Raw genomic sequence first — 9,362 nt, forward strand, 5'->3', positions numbered from 1 at the left:
GGGGGAAAAAAACACACCCACACCATACACTTTTTGCCATATAGTGCATGTGTCCTAGACTATATGTGATTTGTGAAATAATAGGTGAGACTGATTTATTTGAAACAATTCACTTGTAACAACCTACAGTTAACTGTATAGACTTAAGTCTGTATTAATCAGAATCAGCTTTTTTGGCCAGGTGTGTGTACACAAACATTACATTTGACTCAGTTTTTTCGTTGCTCTCAATGTACATACATAGAAACAGAAATAAATACAGCTAAAAACAAGAACAACAAGGTAAACAAGCATTAAGCTACTATGTACATATATATAATTTTAAAAAAGTTTTAAAAAACCCAACAACATTAACATTTGTAAAGAGTAAGACAATTAGTGTAATGGTGCAGAGTGCAAATGGTGCTGAAATAAATATGATGTACCAGGTTGCTTTATATACATGAGGTTGGTGGATATGACAGTATATACAGTATGCACAGCGTGCATAAACAGTAAGAGCAGTCCTGACTGTCCGTTGTAGTATGTTCCTGTCCTGTTTGCCGATCCAAACCAGACAGTGATGAATGTGCAGAGAACAGACTGGATGATTGTGCTGTAGAACTGGATCAGCAGCTCCTGAGGAGGGTTGAATTTCCTGAGGTAGCACAGGAAGTACATCTTTTGCCTTTTTGATGATGGTGTTGATGTTGGAAGCCCACTTTAGGTCCTGGGAGATTGTGGATCCCAGAAACCTGAAGGCTACCACAGCAGACACAGTGCTGGATATGGTGATGGGGGCAGTGGCGGGGGGCTTCTCCTGAAGTCCTATGTCATCTCCACAGTTTTGAGAGTGTTCGGCTCCAAGTTCTTCTGACCTCAGCAGAGGACCAGCTGTTCAACCTTCCATCTGTATGCAGACGCCTCCAGATGAGGCCCGTGACCCTTGTGTCGTCTATAAACATCAGGAGTGACAGATGGGTCTCCTGAGGTGCAGTCATTGGTGTAGAGGGAGAAAAGCAGTGGGGAGAACATCCCTGGGGGACGGCGGTGTTGATTGTCCAGGCGCTAGATGTGATGTTCCCCAGCCTCACCTGCTGCCTCCAGTCTGTCAGGAAGTTTGTGATCCACTGACAGGTGGGAGCTGGGACAGTGAACTCGTTGAGTTTGGTTTGAAGGATGTCTGGGATTATGGTATTGAACGCCAAACTGAATTCCACAAACAGGATCCTTGCATATTTCCCTGGAGAGTCAAGGTGTTGCAGGATGTAATGCAGTTCCATGTTGACTGCATCATCCACTGACCTGTTTGCCCAGTAGGCAAATTACAGGGATCCTGTGATGTCCTTCAGGTGGGTCAGCATATAGACATCAGAGCGACGGGCCTGTAGTCATCTAATCCTGTGATAAAGGGTTTTTTAGGGACCGAGATGATTGTGGAGCGTTTGAAACAGGAGGGCACTTCACACAGCTCCAGTGATCTGTGTGAAGATGGGGGCCAGCTGGTCAGCACAGCTTTCAGGCAGGAGGGCGACACGTCTGGTCCTGGTGTCTTCCTGATCTTCTGTTTCTGAAAGAGCCGACATACATCCTCTTCGCAGATCCTGAGTGCAGATGGGGGGTCAGTGGGGAGGGGTGAGGGGGTGGCAGGGGTTGTAGGTGGTTGTTTGATGTCAGAGCGGGTGTGAGTGTGGGCATGTCAAACCACATTCAGATTGTCAGCCAGTTGGTAATTCTCCACAGTGTGAGGGGATGGTTTCCTCTCCACACTGACATAGGGTCGTTGGCTGAAAACCTGTTTTCCAACTTCCCATTGTAGCTCCTCTTGCCTACCCTGATCTCTCAGTGTGTTTCTGGCCTGGTTGTACAGGATTCTGTCCCCACTTCTGTAGGGCTCCTCCTTGGCCTGACGAAGCTACCTGAGTTTTGCTGTAAACCAGGGTTTATTGTTGTATGTGCAGAACACACATGTCCTCACAAAAACTGATGTAAGATGTCACATTGTCAGAGAGTTCATCCAGGTCTGTAGCTACAGCCTCAAAAACACTCCAATCAATGCAGTCAAAGCAGGCCTGTAATTCCAGCTTTGCCTCATTGGTCGATCTCCTCACAGTCTTGACCACAGGCTTTGCAGATTTTAGTTTCTGCCTGTATGTCAGAAGAAGATGAACCAGACAGTGATCAAATAGTCCCAAAGCTGCACGGGGGACAGAGCTATAGGCGTTGTTGTGTGGGTGTCATGCAGTGAAGCAGGGAACACAAGGGAAAAGGACCCAAACGCAGACTTAAAAGCAGAGCAGATGCAGTTCATAAATTTATCAGAATTAGAATCAAGAATACTTTATTGATCCCCGAGGGGAAACTCTTTTGTTACAGCAGCTCACTATCACGTCAGTGCACACAGGAATAGAGATTCTAAGCAAAAAATATAATACACTATAATACAGGTCAGATATATTATATATATATAGATATAATATTACACAATTATGTCAAGTATTGCAGTGATGTTAATGATCAATGAACAGTTTGATGACTTAGGGTCATATAGACTGACACTTAGAGGGAGGAGGATCATGGGCCGCAGCTGTTCCAGCACCAGTCTCTCCAGGGTCTTTTTTATGTGGGATGTCAGTGCCACCGGTCTGTAGTCCTTGGAGACACTTGGAGCCACCACGCGGCGTCTTCGGCACAGGAATGAGGCAAGATGTCTTCCACAGAACAGGGACCCTTTGAAGACTCAGGCTCAAGTTGAAGACATATTGAAGGACTCCACATAGCTGGGGGGCACAGGCTTTTAGCACCCCAGGGCTAACTCCATCGGGTCCTGCGGCCTTGTTTGAGTGGAGTTTCATCAGCTGTCCTCTCACCTGGTCAGTAGTCAGGCACACAGCAGAGGTTACAGGCAGGGGAGGGGGGGAGTCATCAGTCTTGAGAGGGCCATTGAGGGGGGAATAGGACTCTGCCAGGAAGATGGAGGAGGGGGGAGCAGTGGACTCAGAGGAGCTTGAGGACCGACAGCAGCTGAGTTAGAGTGGGTGATGAGCAGGAGCCGGTGTGTCGAATCTGTTAAAGAACAGATTAAGTTTGTTGGCCCTGTCCAAGTTGCCTTCAACTCCTCTGCTGCCAGTCGGTCTAAAGCCAGTGATGCTCTTCAAGCCGCTCCAGACCTCTCATGTTGTTCTGCCGGAGTTTCCTCTCCAGCTTCCTCCTGTACTTCTCCTTGGCTTCCCTGATCTTCACCTTCAGGTCAGCCTGGATTGCCCTCACCTCCTCCCTATTACCATCAGTAAAGGCCCTCCAATGGACGATCTTAGTTGGGACATTGCAGTCCACACAGAAGTTATTGTAGCCAGTGATGCACTCAGTGAGCCCATCAATGTCCTCTCCATGAGGTTCAGAGTGCATCCCAGTTTGTCACCTCAAAATATTCCTGCAGTGTCCCATAGGCGTCCTCTGACCATCTCCTCACTGTCCTTGTGGTTGCAGGCTGCCTTTTAACCAGAGGCACATAGCAGGGTTTGAGGTGAACCAGGTTGTGATCTGACCTACCCGGGGGGGGGAGCTGTATGCATCCTTAACGTTTGCATAGTGTTGTTGAAACACTGACATGGTGGAAGTCACCTGAGATTAATATGAGTGCACTTGGGTGTTGAGTCTGGAGTTGTGCTATGGCGGTGTGAATGGCATTGCACGCCGATGCCGGGTTAGCAGAGGCGGGGATGTAAACAACCACAACAATGGCATGTGAGAATTCATGTGGCAGATAATATGGCCGGAGTCCCAGCTAACAGTTCAATGTCCAGGCTACAGATATTCTGCTTGATAGTAACGTGACCAGGGTTACACCATCTGTTGTTGACCAGAACAGCAAGCCCGCCACCTTTCCGCTTACCGCTCCCAGTGTGATCCCTGTCGGCCTGAACAGATGGAAACGTTATGATCCAGGATATCCTGGTGTAGCCATGTCTCTGAGAAGCACATCGAACTACACTCACGGAACTCCGTCTGACTCCGGGCTAACGCTGCTCCATTTTATTCGCCAGTGATCTCACGTTGCCCATGACGAGAGAAGGCAGACATGGCTTAAATCTCTTGTTCTTAAGTCTCTTTTGTCTAGACCCTCTTCCCTCGCCGTTTCGTTCCACCTCTGCATCCATGGTGTGTCCTCCTCCAGATCTCAGTGGGGACAAATGACGAACTGACACTGAACAAAGGAAAAACTCTGGCTAAATACACTTAGGTAGGGGAGACAACGAGACACAGGTGCAATCAATTAGGGAGGGGCAAACAGTCAAAACTGGAGGGAAAAGCAAACAAAGACAGGACGTAAAACAACAAGACACACAAGGAGAGGAGTACACTTCAAAATAAAACAGGAAACAGGACAAAAACCAAAACTATGACAGGCATCCTTTAATACAGTATAACAATGGTCCAGAATGTTAGTTTCCCTGGTGGGACACTTAATGTGCTGTCTGTATTTTGGCAGTTCATGGCTGAGGTTTGCACTGTTAAAATCCCCAAGATAAGCAGGCGAGTCAGGATGGTTTTTCTTAGTTATCTGTGTCTATGGCAAATCCCATAGAGAGCTGCTGCTCCTCTGACTAAGAACTTGGTAAAGCTTTCCAGTTTGATGAAAGCCGGTGAAAGAGTTTGACCAGTGAATGGTCCAATGTTTAGAAGTTCTTGGTCCCTGGTGAATGTGACCAGAGCAGGAGAGCAGCAAACTAAACAAATAAACAAAAACACAAAAAGTACTAGAGAGCGCAGTACTGAGGCTGCCATCCACTGCACCATCTTAACCATTAGGTAAGAATACAGTAATACATGAAGCTCAGTACCATTTGGGATTTCTGCAGACTTCATTCTGCTTTGGTAGCATATGAAATGGAATAGCACATTCACTTCCAGTCTCTGAGCTACAGTATGTTCAATCAGCTAACTACTGCTTCAAGCGCAACTGGCCTCAAAGTCCAAAGGAGCAGAGGCTCCAGTCTGCATCTTCTAATCATGCTGATCTTCATTCAGCCACAGGTCAACTTTAATATCTGTGGAGCCGAATTGCTGCTACACAATAAGCATATATAAATGAAGCACAGCGTTAGTTCAGACAGAGCACTGAAGTAAAGGGCAGCTGTGGCTTGGTGGTAGATCGGGTCGTCCGCCAATCGGAAGGTCAGCGGTTCGATCCTCCAGCCACAGGTCTTACACTTTGGTAAGACAAGTCAAATTGCTCCCGAGGGCTGTGCCTTCGGTGTGAATGTGTGTGAATGATTAGTTAGTTAGCTTGAACTGATGAATGGGGTGAATGTGAAATGTAGGCGCTATACAAGTTACAATCCATTTACCATATAAGCTGAGCAGATGTTTCATATCATTGGCTTCATCATCATATTATGCCACCAGGTTTGCCACCAGGTGACCAGTATCATCCAATCATAATCATACAATAAACTCTTTATTACTCTTCTGATTCTCTAATGCTAACTCCCTCCACCACCCCAACTTCCTCCTCAAGTCACTGAAGCTTTGGTATTAACTTGCTAAGCTCATGTTCATGTATATTTCTTTATCTGATGCTGTATCCAAGTGTTTGGGGGATTAGCTCTCCCAGAGCCCTCATTGATTCATTGAGAGCTCTCTCAAATAGCATCTGTATAACCATTTTCAATAAATGGTAAATTTTATTGACGTTAAGTGTCTCTGACTGAACTAAAGCTCAGAATGGACAAACCAAACGCTGGCTCTAGATAGAGCATTTCGTGAGTTTCAAGGCGAGCAGTATTGTCATGGTTTGAGGGTTTTGAGTTTAGTCATTTCCTGTTTTATTTTGTTTTTACTTACCTCTCCTCATGTGTCTTGTGTTACTTTACTTCCTGCCAATATGTGTTTTCCCACCTGTGTGATTGTCTGCCCCACCCTGATTAGTTTCACCTGTGTCTAGTTATCCCTTCCCTCACTTGTGTATTTACTCTGTGTGATTCCTTTGTTCTTTGTCAGTTTGTCCCAGTTGCTATGTTGGCTTTTGCTTTTGTTTCCTCCCATTTTGATCTGTATCTGCCTGCCTGCCTGTTACCTGTATGCTGCCTGTCTAACTACCTGCCTGTCAACCGGTTTGCCTATCTGTATCTGCCAGTAAGCTAATAAATCATTGAACTGCAACAGTCTGCCTACACTGTCTGCGTTTGGGTCCTTTAACTGTTCCCTGTTTGCCAACTTGGTACAGTATGAACTGACCATAATCATGCAGACCGATTATTAGAGGATGATGTATTCGATTTGGCTTATACCCTCCTCTGCCTCCGAGGTTGTTGGAGGAGGGCTCCTAATAATGAATACAAACAGGCAGCTCTAACTATGGCATGCAAGCTGCTCTAAGACTTGCCTGAGGACTTCACTACTCAAATGGGCAATATAATTTCTAAACACCCCTGCTCCTCAGTCTCCAGCAAGCTAGCCACCAGCATTCTAGTCTTCAGTCTGCCCCTCAACCGGCCAGTTCCCTGCCTGATCCTGTCCTCCGCCAACGTCGTGCCTCTATGTTGCGCAGCTCTTCATCCTCATCAATGCCTAGTGCCATGGAGGTCCCGCTGCCCAGTGCCATGGAGGTCCCGCTGGCTAACGCCCCAGAGACTCAGCTGTTCAGTGTCACATAGCTGTCATAAGTCATGCCTGGTCCCCGATCTGTGATCCGGCTGGGCCTCAGCCACCTCCTGTTCCAGCTGGGCTGCAGCTGACTCCTAATCCTGTGGAGATGCAGCTGAATCCCATTCATGAGGAGATGCAACTGAATCTCGTTCCTGAGGAGATGCAGCTTAATCTCGTTCCTGAGGAGATGCAGCTGAATCAAGTTCCTGAGGAGATGCAGCTGAATCCAGTTCCTGAGCAGCTGCAATCCGCTGTCCCTGTGCTGCAGCCGTCTCCTGTCCCTGAGCTGCATCCATCCACTGTTCCTGAGCTGCATCCATCTCCTGTTCCTGAGCTGCTGCAATCACCAGTTCCTGCTGAGCTGCTACTGTCTCCTGTTCCTGCCGATCTGCAGCAGCCCTCTTACCCTACTGAGCAGCAGCAGTCACCTGTTACTGCTTCAGCAGTCTCCTGTTTGCCTGGCTCCACTGGCTCTCAGCTCTGCTCTCCAGCCGCTGGTCTCAGGTCCTGCACCCCAGCCACTAGACCCCAGTCTTTATCGCCATCCACCTAAGGTCTTCTGCTCCGCACCTGTCCAGCCCTCAGGCCATCCGCCTGAGGTCTCCTGCTCGGCCCCGGTCCATCCCCAGGCTGTCCGCCTGAAGTCTTCTGCTCTGCCTCTGTCCAGCCCTCCATTGTTCAGCTCCCTGGCCACTTGCCCCTGAAGATAAAACAGGAGAGTAGAAGTTACAGTGCAGTGTAAGAAATTAATTATTATTTGATTTAGTAAAAGGCAGCGGCAAACAGAAAGGTCTTCAGCCTTGATTTAAAAGAACGGAGAGTTGCAATAGACCTGCAGATTTCTGGGAGTGCTGCTTCTCCATGTATAGTTTTGACTCTGGAGACAGAAAGCAGACCTGTCCCAGATGACCTGAGAGGTCTCGAAGGTTGATAATGTAGCAGAAGATCAGAAATGTACTTTGACCCTAAACCATTCATTGCTTTATAAACCAACAGTTTTAAATTATGAAATAAATTATTTGAAAGAAAGGAAGTCAGTGTAACAACCTCAGAACTGGAGTGATGTGATCCACTTTCTTGATCTTAGTGAGGTCACGAGTAGCAGCGATTCAGCTGCAGCTGTCTGATCGATTTTTTTAGGGAGACCTGTAAAGACACCGTTACAGTAGTTGAGTCAACTGAAGATAAATGCATGGACAAGTTTTTCCAAATCCTGCTAAGACATAAGTCTTTTAATTCTGGATATATTCTTCAGGTGATAGTAGGCTGACTTTGTAATTATCTTAATGTGGCTATTGAAATTCAGGTCTGTGTCCATGACTACACTAAGATTTTTGGCTTGGTTTGTGGTTTTTAACATAACCAATTGAAACTGAGCACTAACTTTTAATTGTTCCTCCTTGGCTCCAAAAACAATTACTTCAGTTTTGTTTAATTAAAGAAGATCATGGCATTCTTTTAGATAGACTGAGGTACTGGGTGGGCATATCTGGCACTGCACTAGACTGGTTCTCATCTTATCTGTCCAATAGGAAATTCTGCGTCAGCATTAATAACTTCATGTCATCCTTTTCCCATATCAAGTACGGTGTGCTTCAAGGTTCAATTCTGGGACCAATACTGTTCTCCTTATGCATGCTTCCTTTGGGTGATGTCATCCGCAGACATGGTATTTCTTTTCATTGTTATGCGGATGACACTCACTTGTACCTCCCTGTCAAGCCCACTGACCTTAGTATGCTGAGTTCTCTGCAGGACTGCCTGTCTGATATAAAAAACTGAATGTCAATAAATTTTCTTCAGCTCAACTCAAATAAAACTGAAATCCTTGTTATTGGGCCCCAACACATTACTAAATAAATACTGCCATCTACTGGTAACCTGTCACAACATATCAAGCCTGTTGCAAGAAATCTTCGTGTCCTGTTTGATAACAATTTATATTTTGAGCAACATATCACTAAGCTTGTCCAATCATGTTTTTATCCCCTCAGAAACATTGCCATCCAATCTATTTTAAATCTTAGTGATGCAGAAACTGTTTCAGATGCTTTTATCTCCTCACGCCTTGATTATTGTAACAGCCTGTTCACTTGTCTTAATCAAAAAACTTTGACACGACTGCTGACTGTATAAAACTCAGCTGCTCGGCTGTTAACCAGGAGCAAGAAGTACGACCACATAACCTGTTTTAGTCTCTTTAAATTGGCTCCCTGTTTGTTTTAGGATTGATTTTAAGATGTTGTTGATTACTTTTAAGGCTCTTCATGGCCTGGCTCCAGACTATATTTTAGACCTTGTAATCCCTTATGAACCTTCATGTAGTTTGAGATCTTCGGGCAGGGGTCTCCTGTCTGTTTCTGAGTCCAGGATGAAAACTAAGGGGGACAGTGTCGTGAGGCGAGGTGCTATATGGAGGTGTATGTGGACCCAAAAGCAGATGACAAAGAAGCGGTCTCAGGGTGAAGTAGCCGAATAACTACCGTGTTTATTGTTGGGTGGAATGCAGGCAAGAACAGGCAGAGGTGAGCAGACAAAAGCCAAAATCCAAAAATCCAAAATCCAAAAATCCAAAATCCAAAAATCCAAAATCCAAACAAGGTTCACCGGAGAACAAAGAATCCAAGATAAACTCAGTCAAGGGCTTGGCAAGGAACAACACCATGTGTACAACAATGATCCGACCCTGAACAAAGAAAAGACCAAGACTAAATACCCTAGGGGAGGTGATA

The sequence above is a fragment of the Siniperca chuatsi genome, linkage group LG4 (genome assembly GCF_020085105.1).
Source record: "Siniperca chuatsi isolate FFG_IHB_CAS linkage group LG4, ASM2008510v1, whole genome shotgun sequence".
NCBI classification, from domain to species: Eukaryota; Metazoa; Chordata; class Actinopteri; order Centrarchiformes; family Sinipercidae; genus Siniperca; species Siniperca chuatsi.